The 21007-nt window shown below is 38.4% G+C and overlaps 1 long non-coding RNA gene across 3 annotated transcripts in view; it reads right to left on the bottom strand.

Moving 5' to 3' along the window:
• Window positions 1-13126, bottom strand: part of LOC112992013 (uncharacterized) — a 63839-nt gene extending 50713 nt beyond the window's left edge. Inside the window, exons 1-2 of one of the 3 annotated variants that reach the window (XR_003261428.2) lie at window positions 12957-13126; window positions 9378-9491 (exon numbers count right to left, since the gene is read on the bottom strand). This is a non-coding gene — a long non-coding RNA (uncharacterized LOC112992013). The remainder of the gene's footprint in view (window positions 1-9377; window positions 9492-12956) is intronic. The other 2 variants (XR_003261423.2, XR_003261425.2) reach the window with 2 other exon arrangements.
• Between the last annotated feature and the right edge of the window lie 7881 nt (window positions 13127-21007).

The raw sequence follows: 21007 nt of genomic DNA, 5'->3' as shown, positions 1-21007 counted from the left end.
CACACATATATTCAAACAAGAGCCAATGAGCATTCACTGGTGAAATGTAAATCCCATTCTACGTAGTCTGTGGAAAACATCTGCAGATTTTAATTAAACTCATGCACTGCAAGCAGGGCTAGAGAGAAGATCTTTAAAAAAGTAGTGAAAAACAAGCAGACAGACGTGTATAGTGGAGCTATAGTCTAACAAATGAAAACATCCTAAGAACCTGTATACCAAGTATATGCATGAGCAATTTCATTAGTGCAGTCCAAATTATACATGATGAAGAAAATATTCAGGGTTCTTTTAAGAACGGCATTTTCAGGTCTTTGCCAGTGTGCTGTCTAGAAATTTCTGTATTTTATGTATCTGCTGTTTTGCATGGACCGACCCGTACAAAATATTAGTAAGAAAGATACAGAAAAAAAAGAAAAGGAAACAAGCTCAAGAAATAATATTGATCTCCAAATAAGTTTTAAGATTTGCGCCAAACCAAATGACAAGGTAAGGAAGCAGGCCACAGTGTTTTAGCTTCAGTGACAGAATATAACTGCATGTAAAGTGTACATTGTTACTGTAGAGATTCTTCTGATCCTTCTCTGTGTTTCTCTTTGCAACCATAAGATGAGGGGGTGATCACCAGTGGGAAATGAACAGTCACTGCAGTATCAGATTGGGCTGGAATCTGTCATACTTGGAAACCAGTGTGAATAGCGTGGTCTTACACTCAGAATAAGAAAGGAATGTTAAAGTTCTGATTGAGCAAAATGATACCCAGATAAGAATAAAGCAAGATCATTTAGTTCTTGGCAGATATTTAGATCCATTTTGACACTTCCCATAGCTAAAGGTTATGCATCTTTTTAAAATTTTGTTGTTTTTTTTTTTAATAAAATAAAAAAATAGCTGAGTGTTTGTGAATTGCTCAGGACTCATCCTAAATATTCAGTGATATGTTAGAGGTAGTTTACAGTGAGGACAGTCTTACTGAACCCTCGTCTTTAGGAACTCAGTCCTTTGTAATGTACGTTCTAGCAAATAATTGCAATGGAGGATGCATGGCCCTTTCCAGAATGCACCATGCACAGGCAAGTCCTAGCATAAATTATTTTAGGTCAATATATTAAGTATCTTTTTACTGATACCACATTTGAGCTAAGATAATATTTGTAGTGTAAGAAGAGGTCATGGTGGTTTAATCTAGGAAAATGATTATACTTGGTTGAGGTACAGTTCTTTCGGAAGAGGTTAATGATATGTTCCCTTTTTTCCCCCTCCAAAGCGACAATTTATAAAGTCATTTAATCAAAGCAGAAGTTAGGGTCACCTTCACACCTACTTTTTTGTCAGCTTTGTTGATGTCAACAAAGGTTCTGTATGTAGAGTGACTGCAGAAAGTCGAGTGATGCACACTGCAGACCAGAAATAAGCATTTTACTCTGAATGCCCTATATGGTGTTGGCTGTTGGAATGATTGATTAGTCTTTGTGATGTTGTCACGCAATAGACTTTCTAGTCAGGGCTAACCTTTCTTGTAAGGAAACCATAGTTCTAGCAATAATGGTTGAGCACTTACCTCTTTGTGTGCCTTTTGTGGCCATATTGATTTTAGGCATTCATGACCTTAGCTGTTTGATACATAGGACATTATGTCTGAATGAAGAAATTTGCAAATTTTATGTGGAAAGCTTGTCCCACTTAAGTCAAAGCAAAGTTTGCATTTGACTTAAGTGGGACAAGCTTTCCACATAAAATAAAAAGCAAAGTTTGCATTTGACCCTAGCAGGACCGGAATTTCATCTTGATTTGCCATCATTGACGCCTCCAGTGTTGTATAACCCTGATGTGTAGAAATGCTCAAAGTAAATGCAGATTTTCTCCCCAGAACACATGCCATGTGCATATGCCGAAACACAGTTTGATAATTGCTTACCTACATTTATTAACTTCTGACCAATGCCAGGAATCTAAATGAAGCTAGAAAGGATCCCCATGAGTCTAATTCTCTCCTTAGCCTAATCCAGCATTCCTAGCATACCTAGTCCAGTCCTTTGGCAGAATTTCTAAGGATTTTCAAGAATACAGAGTCAAGCTGTTCTGTGCAGCCTAGAGCCTTGTGCTGTCTTTTTCAGCTACTGTCATACATGAAATGATGTTATGGCCTTTTGAAGCTTTGTCATGTCTTTTGGGAGATGCATAGGTGCTACCATAAAATGCTACAAAACTTCTCTTTATTTGCCAAGGACTTTGTTTTATATTGTTCATAGAAATACCTTGCTGCAAAAAATGCATGGCACTCAAATCACCCAACTTTACCTGTCTAAAATTTAGTTCCACTCATCTAGAAGTATTTAGTTCTCTCCCTAGACATAAAAAGCCAGGAAACAAAGAACAGCATAGTAGTTGATTTTGTGTTGGGTTCTCAGTCAGTTCCTCTTTATCATCCAAATGAAATTTCTCTGCTGAGCAGGACTATTACAGTGCCTTGTAGGTGTCTTGCATCCTGTCAGTGCCATTTTGAGTTGTTAATGTTTTTCTGAAGGTTTCGGGTGCAGAGGGCCTAGAAATAAGGAACAATTTGGGGAACTAAGGACAAGGGCTGATCTAGTATGTGGCTTTATGTATTGCTTCATGAAAAGGATGGAGGGAATGAGGGTCATCATGGAGCATAGATCTTCTTTGGGCCTCCACCCTTTTGTCAGAAAGACAGATTAAGTCTAACATTTAGGTTCACATCCTAATTATTTGAACATTATGGGAGAATGGACTAATGAAAAATGTTTTTTTATTCCCTCAGCATCTTTGGGACCATTTTTGAAACCAAAGTGAACCAGTTTCATGTAATGTTCCTTGAGACCTGTTTATCCCAAACTATTCTCATTGTTTGTTTGTACTAACAAAGCTGTTGCCACCATATGGGTGCCACAGGTAAATTATGTTTTTCACTCCCAGCATAAATTACTCAGCTAGTTCTAGTAACCCTCCACAATATCTTTCTTTGCTTGTGCATGTTTTAGAAGCAGAACTATATTTTCAAAAAAGTCTAGGGGATAAAACTGCATAAAGTAACCTAATTTTACATTGTCTGGGAAAATTCTTAGCCATCAGTTGACTATATTCCTGATGCGTTGGGCACTCACTCACCCTGTCTCGTTCCTTCTCCCTTTCTGTCCTGGTTCATAAACACATGCTCTCAGTGAAACTAAACTGGTCTGGGACAAAGGCGGTAAAGTAACCAAAAAAGGTCAGTGTAGGCTTGGCTCCTAGCACTGCTCACAAACCTCTCAGGTCTTGCTCCTGTAGTACAATTACTGAATTGAGCCCATGCTCTGGTGGACCAGGATTCACTTTGTCTGCAGCATAATTTTCTGAAATTCTAGTACTGGAGATATTTAATCAGTTACATACACTCATACATAGGTTAATAAAGGAGGATAGATGAAGTGTCAGGTTATAAATCAGTTGAAGAGTTTGAGTGATCTTTCTCACAGGAATATTGGCCACCTCTGTCGCTAGAATATAAGGAGGAAGCTTCACTCCCAGTGCTCACCTAGAAGTAAGACTTACTGCCAACCTACCATTGTTTTGCAGGGAAGGGAAGGGGGAGAGGGAAGCAGAGGGGAAAGGTCCTTTTTCTGCAGTCCCACAATTTTGCTGAAGGGGACAACTAACAGAAGGAATATTAGCTGGCCTGCAGTTTAACACTGCTACCCTCGAAATATCCGAGTTCTGCGTTCACAGCAATCAGGCATGTCTGACTGTACTTACGAGAAGCTCTGGCTCTGTTTAGGCAGGGAATGGCTTATTTGTATAAGAAAAGGCTGAGTTTTAGGAAGCTAAAGGCTTAGAAAACTATGATGTGTCAGGAAGTTACGGCCTAAAATATTCTGAATTCCTCACCGTGGTCAACTGTATCTGTATGTCTTTAGCTTTTCTGCAGATTAATCTGTGTTGTACTTCTATTACCAAAATTAATAAATGCCTTACAGGCCAGTAGACAACTTGAGGGTGAACTGCAAAGTCCATCTCTTCTCATAAGTTTGCAGGGAGTTGTGGGAGATTTTGTTTCTTTTTTGTAGGGATGGAGCTTGGCTTTGTTGGTATCAAATGGAAGACACTGTGAATACTATTAATAACTGCAATCACACAGACTCCTCTGGGGTGAAGGCAGTTCATGTTTCCACTGTTGCTTGTTTTATAAGATGTTTGTTGATGGTTTTAGTTATCATAAACCTCGGGCAAAAGGATAAATGTACATTTGTTTATATAAAAAGTCTCTCCCTTTCTGTAAATAGCTTGTATTTCACACACACACACACACACACACATACACTCTAGAAATCAGCAGAAATCTAGATTCAGTGAAAAAAATGAGTAATTCTGTGGGAGCAATCCAAGAATTTCCAATTCAATTCACCTAATTCTACAGACCGAACTCACCCACAGCACAGCCCTACTGACTGTAAAGGGACTACACCATAGATGAAGCTTGCCCTCACACACTGCTGTCAGAGTGCAGCGATAGCTAGAATTGCACCTGCTTCCCGATCAGGCTGCAGACGTACGGCTGGCACTGGCTCAGTGTATGAAAACTCAGTATGTTCATCAAAGGGAAGACCAAAATGCTCTATATGGCTTTATTCATGAGTGAGGGATTATTCTTCTCATCAGCATTTCTCACCTGTGGATCTTGTCTCTTTAATTAAAGGTAGGTGAGCTTGTGCAATGCGCAGACTTCCAAAATGTTTATTTGCTTTCTCTGATTTTTATTCTCCCAACTTCAAACTTGCTAAATGAAAATAATGGGCGTAGATCTAAAATGGAATAAGTAATTGCTTGATAGTGTCTTGCTAACTCTTTAAAGTGCTGTGCAGCTGCTGATGTATGTTTGTGCTGGCATCGCGGAGTGGAGCCCTGGGAATAGGGAATCTGATTTCAGAGAAACAAGAGCTAGCTTCAAAGAAGTGAGCAACTCTCCCCAGCTGATAGAACTTTTACTGAAAGAAAACAACAATGAAGTAAGAAACACACCAGTAATATCTCCTGTTACTCCTCTGCAATCCTTTTCAAAACTTTCTTCTCAATTATCTGATTATATACTTCCGCTTCTAAATTCTCCCTTGTGGTAGTTTTACCTTTTCTGTTAGTTTAGGTGTTTGATTGTAGATTTCAGTGTGAGACCACATTACTTCAAAGCACATTATATTAGTTATTAAAGGAAAAAAGCCCTCCTGTAATTGCAGTATATCCTTGGAGGTCTCTTCAGAGTGGGAAACCAATTTGGGGGTATTATTCTCTAATAATGAGCTAGTCCAGAGTTTTTGTGCACTGATGCTAGGATATTTAAATATTACAGCTAATATAGTTTTATCATATTTATCTGGGAATGAACTGGTTGGAATAAACACATTGCCCACCAAAGTGTGTGCTCGACATTGAGAAAAGGCTGAAAAATGTAGGGTGTGAGAGGCTATTTTGAAAACTAATTATATGCTTTAAAATTTAATTTTTCAAATGAGAGGATTTTTTAAATTAGGAGGACCGGTCCTCCTCCCATTTCATTTAACACCAATTTGGCAATTTAGTAAGGAGAACAAGTCCAGATCTTCAGAGTTACAGATCTGGTCATCCTGTGGTGTAAATTCTTGACCCGAACAAAATCAATAGATCTAGACCAGTTAAGATGTTCTAGTTCACACCAGCTGAAGAACCGTTCTGATATATTTATGTAAAGAGCTCCCCATGTACATTACTGATGTACAATAACATTTTTGCCTTCACTTGTGAAAGATATTTCTTTTTCTTATACTTCTCTGAGCACAATTTCCTGACACTAATAGGTTGGGATATTTCCGTGGGAAGGTTCTATGGAAGTTGTTCTTTGAGTAGGGAGAGAACAGCACCAGTTTGTGTAGTTATTCTGAACGTATGATGGATGAAATGTCAGAAATAATTCCACAGACTGCGGATGTGTAATCCCAGGGGACAAATGCCTGCATTCGAAATCCCACTGCAGGTTTAATTTGCCCAAATGAATCACAATTGCAACACCCTTTGTTGCTTTTGCAAAACAGTAACAAAGTAACTCTGACAAATTACAAACCAAGAGCAAAGTGCCTCTGGAATTATTACATATCACTCATAACTAAATGTAGCTGATAACTCTTAATCAGTTAAAAGAGCTGTAACTAGGAAACACTTTCTCTGGTCCTGATCACTTTTGCTATTGGATGTCTCTGAATTGCAAAGACTTCAGTGACAATTGAGGGCCCAGGGACCCTCGGGAGGTACAGCCAGTGCTTAACTCATTGTATTATGTATAAAGAGCACATGATTGTTCCTCTCAATTTGAGAATGTGAAACAGTGAGAAGAAACCACGCTAAGCCTTCACAGCAGTAAAGTAATATATTCAGCACAAACCTGAAAACTCAAAAATGGGCTGGTCTCCTCATGCTGACTGAGTTTAGAGAAATAGTGTCATTAAGGGCTAGAGGGAAAGCCCCATTGCTTAGGAACTAGAAGGGATGGATGGTTTGCTATAAAATGGTACAGGAAAAAGAGATCGGGGAATAAATTCCAAGGCAATTTGATTATACATTTGATACACATTACCACAGACAGTAAATACCTATTGTCTTAATATAATCTGAGAGTTAGTCTTCTCTTAACTTTTATGGTCTCCTGGAGACTAAATCCAATTAAAAAATGTGGACAGTTATTTTAAGATCAGCCTGTCCTTATTTACTTCTTAATAACTGAGTCTGGGAGAAAGGGTTCTTTTCACCACACCAAGAACACAGCTGATGATACCAGCCCTAATTTTCAGAAGTGCCCTCTGATTTTCCAAGCATTAGTTTGCACCCACGACTGACTGGGTGGAAAGAGAACTGTTAGACCTTCAGCCCACATGGCATGCACACATGGAGGGTCTGGTAGATGCCCATTTTTTTTCCCTGTGTTATTGGTGTATAGTTATATACTTTTATAAAGGCCATGTCTGTGAGCTTGCTTGTGTATGAGAAGTCTTATTCCAAATAAGAGTACATTTAAAGTGGGAATTCAAACTCTCATGGGTATGCATTGCATTTTATGGAAATGGCTTCAGAATTCTGGTCCCTGAACCTTAGACAGCTTGGTGGTCAGATGGTGCTTCTCCTTTTCTTTGCTTACTAGCGCTAAATTTCACTTACAGTGTAAAAATTCCAATTTAAGAAATACACAAATGTAGTATACATTTGTAAATATCACTATTCCGTGTAAGCAATTCAGCAACTGCTTTCTTGGAATAGCAGTAATGCAGAAATATATATTATATTTTAGCTGTCTTTTTGTTTGCTATAGGGATGATGTGTAAAGATCCTGGATGAAAGCAGAGATGCTTCACAAGATCTTTGACAATATAGGAGTTGGTACATGTGATTCACTTGGTATTAAGAGGTAAGCTATTCTATAAAAGAGTTTGAGATCATATTCTGTCCACTCTGGCTTATGGATATTTTCATTGTGCGTATAAATGTCTAATCCTTTTTTTGAAGCCTGCTAATCTCTTGGCCTAAGTTATGCATAGTAGCAGTGAGTTCAACAGGTTAATTATGGCATTTGTTTAAAAATGAGAAAGGAAAAAAATACTTCCTTTTACTAGAATCTTTTCTGCTTCATTAAACTTTTTTTTCTTGAGTAGATAAACAGAAGAACCTGATTTACCTTCAGTATGATTCATTATTGTGAATAGTGTTATTCTTCTTACTTCATACTCATTTTTGTCAATTGAGTAGTCCCAATCTGTTTAATTTTCCTTCACACAAATGTGTGCATTTTATACTTTTTGTGAGGCACAGTTCAGTTGTGTGGGTTATCGGAAGGCAGCGAAACCATGCTATTGTGCACTCCTGCTCCCAGGACTGTGTATGGTTACATGAAACAGTCTTTAAATAAAACGCAGAAACAACCCTGGGAGCAGAGAGTGGAACCAAAAGGATGCCCTAAGCATTAGAGCTGTGCTTCCTTTTATGTTCACTTACTGGCCCCATGAATCCTGAATTCTCTCCTTGACTCTAGCATTTTCCCTAAAGGGTGGGAAATGTGAATTTGAATGCCCCGAGGCAGAAGGGGAAATGGGACCCACGTGTCCTTCTTCCTGTGTGACTGCTCTGACAATAAAGCTATTACATACAAGAAGGGGGAAGGCACTATCACTTTCTGTCTCCTCTTCCAGAAGTATTTTAACAGAAAACAGTGATCCCTTCTCAGTTCTTTGGAAAACAAAGAAAAAAGCATGTAAGATCTACACTCAGGAGATTCTTTGGCTACCAAGTGAATAGACAGTTCTGTAAGCTCTTTTGAACCCATTTTGAGGTGCTGGACAGGAAACACAGGCTGCTCATTCAGTATTTTGGATTTCAGTCTGGGACCCTTTTGCTGTAATGCCAGCCTTTGAGGCACTTAAGACTTAGATCACCTAGACGTCTTCTGAAGTCAGTTATCCAAAGCCTGCCTCTCTCGGGCTGCATTGACTCCTGCACATGCCTCTCTCTCTTCATTGGCAGCAGAGGCAGTTTAGACTGCCAAACATTTAAAAGGATGAAATTAGGTAAAATCCCACTTAAATGATTCTGCAAGTTTCAAGGCAGTAGAGAGAATTAAAACCTTGAAATCAGATTTTATACCTTAGCAAGGAAGTACAGAGCTGACTTTCCATTTTTATATTATTATTTTAATGCAGTTGGGGTGTCACCAGCATGGTTTTTAATCTGAGCATTTTCTGCTTGCAGCAGAATATCTCTAGCTAGCTTTGTCTGACCATATTGCACCTTAGCAGGAAATAAGACATACTTAGTACGTTTATTTGACAAGTACAGTTCAGTTGTAACCATTGTAATACTTCACCACTTGTTGCTAAACAATATGCCACGTGTTTTGTTGGAGTGATGGCTTCTCACTAATACGTGTCCTACTAGCTCATTCTTTGCTCTCTGTGTCATCAGCTGGGATAGGAATTTCCCTGCAAACATATAATGGGAGTGACAGGAACTTTTCATGCCATATCAAAATGCTGGCACATCAAGCACAGAAAAATGGCTATCAACGGATGCTTCTGATGATACTCAAAGTTGTTCCCAAACTGTCTCCCTCATAAGCACAGCTGTCCAAGTACCAAGAGAGAACTGGCTTAGTATTTATTTAGCCCTGTCTGGTTTTGCTGAATTGCAGTTCCTGTTTCAGATTATATTTATGCTTTTAGCTGGAGTTAGTGTCTTTTTACAGGAGTTGACTGGTCTTTTCTCACCTGTCTGGGAAGACTAAGACCAAAACAAGATTATCAGCAACAAAAAAGCACAGTTAGATGTTTACTTGGAGAAACTGTGTTGTGACATCTGAGGAATAGGTTTACCTTTGTGCCTGTTACTGGTGTTGCAGACTGGGTGAGATGGGAGGTGCTGGAGGCTGCAGACTGCTTCCCTTTGTCAGTTTTAAGGCATGTTGGTCTTGAGATCCATGTAATAATCTGTGAAAGGAATGGTTTCTGCTGCTCTGCTCGAAAAGCAAAACAGAGGTTTGTTGTTCTATGAAGAAATTATTTACCATAAGTGTGACATTCATATATTAACTTGATGTTTATATATTTTATATTTTATATTTATGTTTATATTTATATATTATTATGTTTATATATTATATATAATATTTATATATTTTATATCTATACTAATGCCCAGACTGACTTGACCAGAAAACTGGATGCAATTGCCCCTCTTTTTTTTTTCCAAAGACTTTGTTTTCCACAAGGTGAAACTCCTTTCATAGTAATGACTGTTGATAATGTACATTAAGAGAAAAGATGTGAGGAAAAAAAGTGGTACGCATTTTTTTCTCTGTTTGTAATAATGTGTAGAAGTCTCACAGCATCTGTATCTTCAAAGTCCCTTTCAAATATTATATACCTATCACCCCATCTCTCAAAGGCACACTGCATAAGGCTGTAGCTACAAGCAGACAGGGTTAAAATGCCTGTTGACATTGCCTGGGAGCCTAGCTATACTAAGGCTCTCAAAATGCGAATTCTTGAGGAACTGCACTGGACTTAGTAATGGCAGGTGATCCTCAAGCATTTTCCTCACTGGTGGTGAAGCGCTAAGGACTAGCTTAAGAGCATAGCTAGCGTGTGTGCCAGAGCCCAAAGTGGAACTTTTGGAGCACTTGAATTCCATCCTTTTCCTCAGATCATAATGCTTTTATGAAAAGTATGTTAAAAATGTCACTAACAGCTTTTAATTTAACAAGCTCCATCACTTTCTAATGGTGTCATGTCAATGAATTACAGCATTAGTACAGCAACTATTACTTGCAGGGTTTACAAGCACATTATCTTTATTTTTCTCATAATTACCCACAAATCTCAACTATCCTGGAGAATATAATCTACTGCAGAGTACTTCCTAATGGGACATGTGTGCCAGAGATGAAAAGGATTCTATAGCAGCAGAGAGCTGTACTTACTATGAAGAAGACCTTGATTGCAAATTAATCTTTTGAGTATCCCTGGCATAATGTATAGATCCAGCAAAGCAAATAAATCTTTTATGGCTGACAAGCGCATTAGAGACCTCTACCCTGAAACCTTTCTGTTGCTGACCATAAAGAACCAAAAGAGGGGGGCAGTCCTTGGGCGACTTGGAGGTGGAACAGCCATCTGCTCTCAGGTTCACCTGGTGCAGCTGAACTGCTCCAGTAATCCTTGGAAAGTGCTATATAGCTCCAAGGGATTGTTAATACAGCCTTGAGGATCCTATAATGATCCAGAGAGTCAAAAAAATGCAGTTCAGTCAGCTTTGTGTCTCCCACACTCACCTCACTAAAGGCCCAGACTAATTTGACCTAAAACCTGGAGTGAATTTCTTTCGTGTTTTGACTCTCATATATTTCACTTCTTTGCACTAAAAATTAAACTAAAAGGAAATGCAAATTTTTATGACGCTAAGCTTTGCCTGCATTTTCTTTCATGATATGCACCAGGTCCTACCACTCAATACAAGTGCGACATATGCTGTTAGGTGGGCCCATTAATTATGGTAGCTCACTAGACCTTTAAAATGAAAGCTACTGCCTTTGGTGGTTTAGGTGGAACAGAGATATATAACCTCCTAAAATATCTGCAGTAGCCCCAAGTTAACAGCCAGTATTTTTTAATCCTTTTAGTTATATTAATACCCTATTTTTTTCTGAAATGGAGTTTGCCAATATAATTTGCAATTATTACTTTGCATAATAAATTCATCATTTTGATCTTCTGACTCTGAAAAGCAAATCACCCTGAATATATTATCTGTGGGAAATGAATTTGTTTGTGTGTTTCACTAAGATATATACAAAATATTCCTCCTTCTGGGGTGGAAAGGAAGGGTGGGATAGATTTTAATAAGACAGAAAAAGAATCAAGACAATTTTTATAATAAAATCCTGTCTAAGCCAAGCTCTCACAGTAACAAATCCCCTGGCAGGAGGCCTGTCAGTGGACCGTTTCCAAGACCTCAGTCTGAACGGCAGCCAGAGGCTCTACAGAACAGGCCCAATATGGCTTGTCACCTTTCCCCTGTGACTCCTCACCCTGCTGCCTCATGCTTTGTGAACTCGAAATCTTGAGAGAGAGTACTTTGCCATCCTGTTTACAAACAGCCTATTTATTCCTCAGGAACTGCTTCGAAGGACATATCCAGGTCACCTAACCCTGTGTTGTCACAGAAACCATGAGCTTCTGACTTTTCCTGTAAGTAAGCCAAAAAGCTGGAAAATTGACTGGCTGGCAGTGGTACTGGATTGCTAAACTGTCAGTCCTCACTTAATTCACTATGTACTATAAACCCTGTCTTGAGTTTTAACGTGTAAAGGCATACTTAAGCCATAACTGTTAAGAGTCTTGCACTCATCAGCTTTGCGTGAAGCAAAGATGGATGTGGATTTTTTTGTTGTTTACCTCAGCTTCGCAAGATAATTTCAGTAGCTGTGCTTTCCTTTATTCTTCTTGAGGTTTAAAACTGTGCCGGCAGCTTCATGCACATTCTTTCCCTTATTAGTTCAGTTCCCAGGCTGACATTTTTGTCTCTGTTACAATTTTCATTTAAGCTAACATCTTACTTGCTGGGTTGCTCATTTGAGTCAATAGTCATGAGGGTTTGCTGAGAATACTAGCCAGGAGGCAATTGCTTGATGTTGTTTTGTTGTTGTTTCAGAAAAAGAATATAATAATAATTAGAAACAGTGAGTCAGTGCTGGTGCTCTTGTGGTCAGATATCATTTCTTTCATGTTAACACAGAACCACTCAATGACTTTTACAGCGTATCAACATCTTCTGTGGGCTGTATCCTGTACCGATTTACAGGTCATATTATTTTATTTACCTAATTGGTGTTGTACTGAGTGGAAACTGGTGAAGAATTTGGCCTTTTGAGCTCTGTATGCATTTAGAGAAGAGCCTTAAAAAATCTTTCCTACTTCTGATCTAATTCCATCATTTAGTAAATGTTCATATTTAGGCTTGTAATCTGACTTGATAAAATTATTCATGTGTATCTTTTCTTCCCACCAATACTTTGGCACAGGAAATGGATAGATCAGTGTACAGTAGTAAGATCTTGAGTTGCACATAATGTTCATCTGCCTCTTTGCAGACTGCATGTGAATACAGTATTCAATAAGTGCATAAGGAAGTATTTTTATTAGGCTCTTTTTTGCAAGGCACAATGGGCTAAGGTGGCTTTTTTTTTTTTTTTTTTTTTTTTGTTAAGAAATGAGACTGCCACTTCCACATGTGATATTAAAGAGCTACTACCCCCATATCTTTTACTTCTGTAGTCAATGCTGAGATCTCAGCCAAGGGCACAGCCTAGGCATTTGCATGTCAAGATGAAAATAATCCATTTTGAACCTCTATAGAAAATGTGGTAATAGTGGAAGAAGCTCAGAAAACATTACCCGTCGCTCTGTGCCATGGAAGTCTTGAGGGAACAGCATTCCAAAGCAGGGTGTGATGCTGCAGTACAGCGTTGCCTGTAGTGCTGGGAAGAGCACAAAGGAGAATTCAGACACAACAGCAGTTATCCTGACAAAGATTACATCTATGCTGATGGGAAAAAAATGTCAGAAAAAGAACTGCCGAAATAAAGGCTGGCTTCATCCTATTTAGTGATACCACTTAACTGAGATGTCTAAGCTAAGAGTGCTGTGACCACAGACTCCCCCAACCAGTCAGTGGGGAGAGAGAGGGTTCTAAGTTAGATATTAAATGTAGGTGGGATGAATTGAAGCCAAGACCTATTAGACAGGTACTGCAAAGTTTGATCTATGTCTAGACTTGCAGCTGGCTGTGCACTGTTGTGTTTTGCCATCAGATCTCTTCTTTTAGAATGCGTGTTACATAGCTGGTGCTGATCTGGCTGAGGCATGTGCTGCTCGGATGGAGTGATATGCACCAGTATGCCATATTGTCCTTCGCTGTTCTGGAGAAAGATGCATATGTCCTTTCAGAAAACCTCCAGAGAGTGAGAACCACTGTTCCTGCTGAAGGCCTGCATGCATGATCCAGAGCTGAAAGATACAGCCAGTCAGCCTACTGGAGGTATCATGCGTGTGTGACAGGTAGTCACAATTTGCTATAAATTCTGAGTGTGCAGGAAGCTGGGAGATCTACCATTTGTGGAGAAAATACCTTGCCTTATAAAACAGCTCAAATGCAAAATTCAAAAGGGACTGCTTCAATCCTACAAGCAAAAACCTTTTCCCTTATGAGTGACAGGGTTGTCAAGGCACCACTGAGCTGGAATTCAGCTCGTCCTCAGACTGGAGTCCTACCTCAGTGCTTTTTTCTTTCCCTTTGAACACTCGTACGAAGCCCGACTTGAGCTGTCCTATAGGTCCCCAGTCACAAGGGTTATTCCATCACAAACTTTGCCAGATTAAAACCTTTTAAATGTCCCTGGGAGGAACTGCAGCAAATTTGGACCCCCAACCTACAACTCCATTGCTATGTTCAGCACTAAACTACCTCCCTGCTTTCCAGGGTAGAACTTAGTGGCAGCTTTCTTGCTTTTTAGCCAGCGGGGCTCTCAGATGCAGTACATGTCCTGTTCTAGCATGTGGAGGTGCTGGGTTTGGTGATAGTATGTGCACCATCTGCACATTGCACAAGAAGAAAGTAAAACTCAGAAAAATTTTCTCAAGGGTTATAAAGTTCTGGTGTGGATGCACCCCACTGTCCACAAGGTAATATCCATTCATGGTAGGATTTATTGCTCAGTTTGCTCCTGAACTCTTTTGCATTGTGGATTATGGAGGATACCACATATCTTTTCTTCACCCACTGTCTCATCTGTAATTATCTCTGTTTTCCTCTTTCTAGCTGGAAGTGAAAGCTTAGCCTTCAACTAAGCACAGGAGAAATTTTATTCCAGTCTTTGGCAGGACAGTCAACTTCTGAATCTGCAGCAATTTGCTGAACCTGTGCCCAACAGGACTCTTCGTAAGAGTGAATACCAATTCTAGACTTGGCTCTCTAGAGCCACTCCCACTAACTGATGTACGTAACTTGTACCTAAGCAGGTTTAAATGATGGGTGTGAACTGTGGAGTCCAAACATACATAAAGACAAAGTTACAGAAAGAAAAGCAGCAAAGAGAAAAGAGTGATGAAGTCCAGTGTTTTATACTGTCTTGTATCTCCTCAGACCATCAGCTTTTTCAGCTGAGGCCTCAGCATGTTTGCACATCTGGAAACATCAACAATCCTGATTTTAAACTTGGCCTTTTCGATATCTGCAAAGTGCTGAAGGAAATGCTCCCACATAACTTACTCCCGTGTAAACATACTGTCTTTCAGGTTCTGGGGAGGAAAAATATACCACTGGACAAAAAAAAAAAAAAAAAAAAAAAAAAAAAAAAAAAAAAAAGGAAAGACTTGGGATCAGAAGAGGCATATAATATGAAATAAAAATTGTGGAAGACAATGTGCAAGAAGTCCACAGGCTTAGCAAGAAACTGCTAAAGACTGCTTTTTAAATAGAAGAGTATGTGTGTGTATATTAATGAGGCAACTTTGTTGGCAAACAGATACAAGGATGTATGTTTTATGTTATATTTTAGCTGTTATCCCCCTGATTAAAATGTGCCCTTTATTTATTGCTAGAACAGAATCTTCAGAACAAGCATACCCAATCTGTAGGATCTAACCTGAAATTTGGAAGCCAGCAAAATTACTCTCAGGCTCTCTTTTTGCCTCTGTTAATCCACAAGGATTCCTCCTTTGAAACAATCTTTTGTTATTCTTCTCCAGAACAGAACTGCTCCCATGCCCTTATTCTCTAGCTCACCTGAGAATTATCCAGGGTCCTAAATGTTAAGATTGAGATCTTTTCTGCAGAAAAATCCTATTTAAATCTCCTGGATATTTGGTAGGAGGCAAAGACTCAAAATCTGCAAAAATAATATGTGCTAAAATTTGCGGAAGGAATAAAATTAATGCATATGCCATGGCACTACCCTGTACTACTTCCCATCTGGGAGGAAAGAAATAGGCATTTCAGCTTAATAATATGCATGGTTCTCCCATTAGATTCCAGAACCTCTTAATGTAGATACACATCATTTTCTGGATATCAACAAACCACTTGAAGTATTATTTATACTCAAGGCTAGAATGATTGCCATGAGAATAATTGTGTAAAGGCTGGAATAGGAAAACAAAATTAACATTGCTGAATGGTATTCAGGCCTCAGTGATTTGGCAAACGTAGCAAAGATCACATGTCAGTTAAATGACAGATACGAGCCATTGCAAAAAATATAGTGGTATTTCTTGAAAATCTCTGATAGAGTAAAGGTTAATCTTATTAATGTTCTGCTTTGTATGTAGTTGTATGAATTCCATATGTTCTTTATGATTTCTGTTTTCAAACATCAATGATATTTGATTTTTTTATTAATAGTGTGTAAGGATGTATTGATTTTTTTCATTGCAAAAATAATTAAAGCTATTAAGCTTGGAAGAAAAAGATCTAAACAGATTAAATCCCAGCCTACAACATAACTGAGCCAATAAAACTAATGCTTCCATCAGTAATTACAGTGTTTTAGCCTTCATGATCAAATTTAAATGTATTTTATATTTTTCTCTTCAGGGTGCAAGAGTTGCTTTCTCCCAGCCAGCCTCTCCACAGCTTTATTTGGGGTGCATAACGTTTTAGATTCCCCCTGGGCACCCTGAGCCAGTACCAAGCTTATGAAACCAGCAAAAAGTTTCAAAAAAGAGGAAACATGCACAGTCTGCCTGGTATCAGTGATCTCTTGGTAATGCAGGCTGATTTATTCTGCTCTTCCTTAAAGCTGTCATGTAGATTGCTTTAATTCGCAAATGATGGTTGTGTAACTTTCAGGAATTCATGTGCAGGCGATATGCAGAGAATAATCTCTCTGATGATAGTCTTGTATTTAAGCCTATTTTTACCAGATTGTCTTTGTCCATCTTTTAAACAAAGATGCCCGACCCAGGTCATCACTTCCTGTTAGTTTAAGTTCTGGATCAAGGTTTTAATTTGCTTGTATATCTTCCTTCTCTTCAGTCTCAGCCTTACAGGCACTGGTTTGTTCTCAGGTCCGCTTTAGAGAATGCATAGGGTACTGTAATTTTCATAATTACCAAGGACTCTGGAAATTCCTCTCATATGTGAGTAGCTTCAGTTACTTGCGCAGAGTTTAAAGAATAGAAGTAAAAATACCTTGACGGGGTTTGAAATACATTAGAGCTATGTTCCCATTAAGAGAGGTGGTGTGCTAGGGTCATCATATGTAAAGCCATGTATGTAGCTAAGAGGAGGGAGATGGCCCCAGGAAAGCACCAGAAAAGCTGCACTGAAGCAATCCCCTGTGAACGTTTGAAAACAATAGGAAAAATAGCCCAACAGAATTTATGCTATGCTGACAACCAGTGAGTTGCAAACCAAGTGCAAGGCTATGGGAACAAATGCTGGAAAGGCACACATTCAACATCTAAACCAAATGCATCAAAGCCATTGCTGTCTCAGTGCTGCTCAACACACAACTTTCTGCCAAGATGCCAGCCTGAAGGCTATATGAATGCTTGAGACCTGCTCTGGTGTGCTTGGGCATGTCAGGGGACACAATGCTGTCAGACGTGGTAACACTCTAGCAGACTTTTCCATGTCCTTTCATGTTCCACACCTTTGCCTGACAATGAGCAATGTGCAGTCTGTTGACCCGTAACGAGCACTTTTTCCCTTTCATGTTTAACCATATTACATCTGGTGCCATTCCACATGATTTCCATGAAAGACAGGCACGTGGCCTAAAGGTAAGTGCATTTTCTATTTGAACCATTAGTTCAGTTTTTGACCTGCCACCTCTTCCATTCTGACCAATCTTTTAATCCACTAGATTTTAAAACTGCGTGGGCTTTGATTTTACCTCTCGGTCACCCTTTAAATCATTTCTTATCCCCTAATTCAATTAATACAGCTTAGTTAAAATTGTTACAAACATCTTTTGGGGGATTATACTCTTAATCATAATTTTTAAATGAATAGAATATTCAATAATCTGTATTCATGATGTGATCAGAAATAAAAAAAATCCTGTGAAAGCTATTTAATAATATTCTAAACGACTCAGCATTTAATTAAGGTTATTAGAGGATTAGAACTGAGATAGAAAGATGAATAAGAAATAAATCTGAAGTCTTTAAACATTGTTTTTAAAATGAATGACCACATTAAGATTTTCCAAAAAATGAAGTGGTAATACATTTTTTCTCTCACAAAATCCTGCTTTAGAGATATGTTTTTTGTGTTTGGGGGGAAGGGGAGGAAATTAAAGTCTTTGAAATTGTTCTATAAATAATGTGGACCCATTGAGTATCAGTCTGTCCCTTTACCGGAGCCAAAATAAGCACCCAAACACTGGGATTGTCTCTCTAACCGCAAGAAAAATCCTCTCCTATCTGCAAAATTAGGAACTCTGTTGAGGCTTTTGAACAGAACCCAGTGTGGGAAGATGTACTGTTCAGTGAGTGTACCAGAGGACGTTATGTACCCTTTCTCTCAGACCTTGCGGTCTATCGTGTACTCCACAGCCACACCATTTCCAGTCCATATTATTCCGTGCTTCCTTGTATGGAAGTTAGCTTTGCTGCCCGGGGCAGACACTACTACAGTCTTCCCCCTGCACACAAGTATTAAGAGATGTTATTTAAGACTGTCAGACCAGCAGTTGGGGCTGCATCTGATATACAGATGCAGGGCATAAATGCTTTTTATAGTGGTTTTTCACCTTGGACACTCTCACAGATTTCAAGCAGCCTCAATCTGGTTTTCATTTTTTTAACTTGGGTTCCCTGTAGCCATTCGAAAGTAAAATGCACCTCACTAAACCTATTCTAGGGGGGATTTAGGATCTGATTGTGCATTTGTTCTACAAATAGCTCCCACCCCAGTCTGTCCGTCATTCCACTTGCATAATTTCCACAAAAGCCTGAGGGAGTTCTTCGTGCAAAAGGACTTGAGGGTCAAGCACACTTTAGAAGAGATTCACTTTACTTTTTTCAAAGTAAACTTAAACAGCTTTAAAACTGTCCAGCATTTCCAACCTTAGATCAGGGCTAGTCACAAAAGGGCAAAATGTCGCCTGCTATTTAGATGTTTGAGGCTTGTTTTCCACAGGGCATAGGACCGGTCTGAGTCCCAGTGCCACATTTTCACGGAGCTCAATGTGCATTGAGTGTGGGTGTAAGACACTTAAAATAATTTCAGCAAAGTCAAATACTCAAAAGCTGTGTCATCACAGCAGATTACACTCTGAGAATAGCAGGAAGGAATTACATTGCACACTGTTAAAATGTTAGCAACCACATTTCATTTTTGAGAAGGCAATTTATTTGTCCTGAAATAAAGAGTTGATTATATCTCTTATTACTCTTACAAGAACTTGATATATCACAAAGTGGAAGAGTTACAACATGTACCAACTCTCAAGCAGGAAAAATGAACCTGATTCATAATTCACTTTGAGAATGTCTAGTTAGTCAATCAAGTGATTTGTAATCATAAAGGCTGCCAGGAATTGAATGAATAATGGACCGTACTAAAATCCGTGGATTTTCTAGTATTCTTATTTCATTATGTGACTTTTATTGCTATTTCTGATAGTTGTCTCTCTTTCAGTAGAACAAATTAAACTATTCATATTTACTGGAGGGAATATATTTGAATGTTTAATGTGCATAATGAATATACAAATGGAGTGACTGCTGTATGTAACAACCAAATACGAGATTTTTCTCCACAGAAGCTAAACCTTTAGGACATGAAACTTAGATGGAAACAGTTTTTCTCTTTCCCCCTCTCTGTTTTTCCTCTTGAAAGGATTTTTAGGGTAATCAATCCTAGCATAGATCATATTGTTACAGTACATTTTCTCAAGTTGTTTTATAACTATAGAAATGACATAATTCATATACCATAGCATCTGTTTAAGAGCAGCTGCTTTACCCTGTTTCTGTAGCTAGGACACTACAGAATCGTACGCTGTATGATTATCTAATAAGATGTGACCTCCAACTTTGCATTTTTAACAGTGATCTGATAGAACTATAAACAAGAAACAACCATTCTAAATCGGAAACTGTTTCTGCAGAAGTCATAGCTTAATACCTGTGTTGTTTAAATGTAGAAGTGCAGATTTAAAATACGTTTAGGTTTTTTTTCAGATTTTTGCTACAGATCAAAACTTCTCAACCACACAGGTAGCATTACACATTGAAATTTCAACTCATTGTTTTGATATTTTATTGTTATCTTCTAATTTTCTAAATATGTGTTTTTGGTATTCTGACAACTGAATCAGACAGTGTTGTGATCTAAAAATGATCAGTGCACCCACTTCGTGACATACCTTATTCTTGGCATGTTCCCCTGTGTACAGAGCAGATCTATTAACAAATTTTTGCCTCTTGTTCTGTTTTACATTTATACTGATGTAATTTTGTTTTACATGGTGAGGGGTTTATGTATGACAGAGAAAGAAGAAGTGTTAACTAATAAAATGCATTTAGTATATATTTTTACAACTGCACTGATAATACTTTAAACAGAAGGATTTTAAGTGTTTTGCTGGTCCTGTATCTGCAATCCAGATGTGAGGTTTAGACTTTCCTATTAAACCCAAAAGTTATTTCTTCATTAAAAGAATACACAGGACATGCGCATAACTTCACCTAGCAGTGAAGTACGTCCAGTCCGTACTAGAATGTGACCAACACAACACGATTTGTTTTGAGAGTAGGAATATCTTTTGTAAGGGGCTGATCCACTGAAATTGTACAGAAAACTGATTTCAGTGGTATCAGTAGGCTTTGGATCAAGCTCCCAAATAAACCTGAATTTAGCAAAACAGGATGCAGTTAGCCAAACTGGAATATAGCCAAGATGCTAGGGTGGTCATCCCTACTGTTACAGATGTTCTCATGCTACTTTAAAATAATCACAACGGATCAGAGCCTACATTTTCCACCTTCTCTAAGGCTGTTGTCTTTTTAAAGGGACAGCATCAAACCAAATCTGAACTACAGTGGAAGTGTAACCAGTTGCAAAATTCATGTATTCGAACATCTTTTATTTCCAGTAAAAATGCAGCATTCTGAACATAAATCTATGGAAATATTTATTGTCCAGATGGGATACTGTTGTGTCAGTGAATGAAAACAAGAACAGAAGTTCGAAAAATGAAATAGCAAAGTTGACTGGATTATTCTAGCTGTGTCAACTAAGCTGAGAAGAGAAAATTTAACATAATAAAATACTGAAATAATTTTATCTTTACTATTCAACTGCCTGGGGAAATCCTGAAATCAGAAGTTAAAACACAGTTAATTTTGATGGAGAAGTAACAAAGTTCATTTTTAATGTCATTTCTCCCTGCTAATGTCACCTTAAAAATGGCTTAGAATGAAAAAAAAAAAAAAAA

Source organism: Dromaius novaehollandiae, chromosome Z (assembly GCF_036370855.1).
Source record: "Dromaius novaehollandiae isolate bDroNov1 chromosome Z, bDroNov1.hap1, whole genome shotgun sequence".
NCBI classification, from domain to species: Eukaryota; Metazoa; Chordata; class Aves; order Casuariiformes; family Dromaiidae; genus Dromaius; species Dromaius novaehollandiae.
Note: the sequence above shows the minus strand (reverse complement) of the source record. Positions and strands in the feature narration are given on the sequence as shown.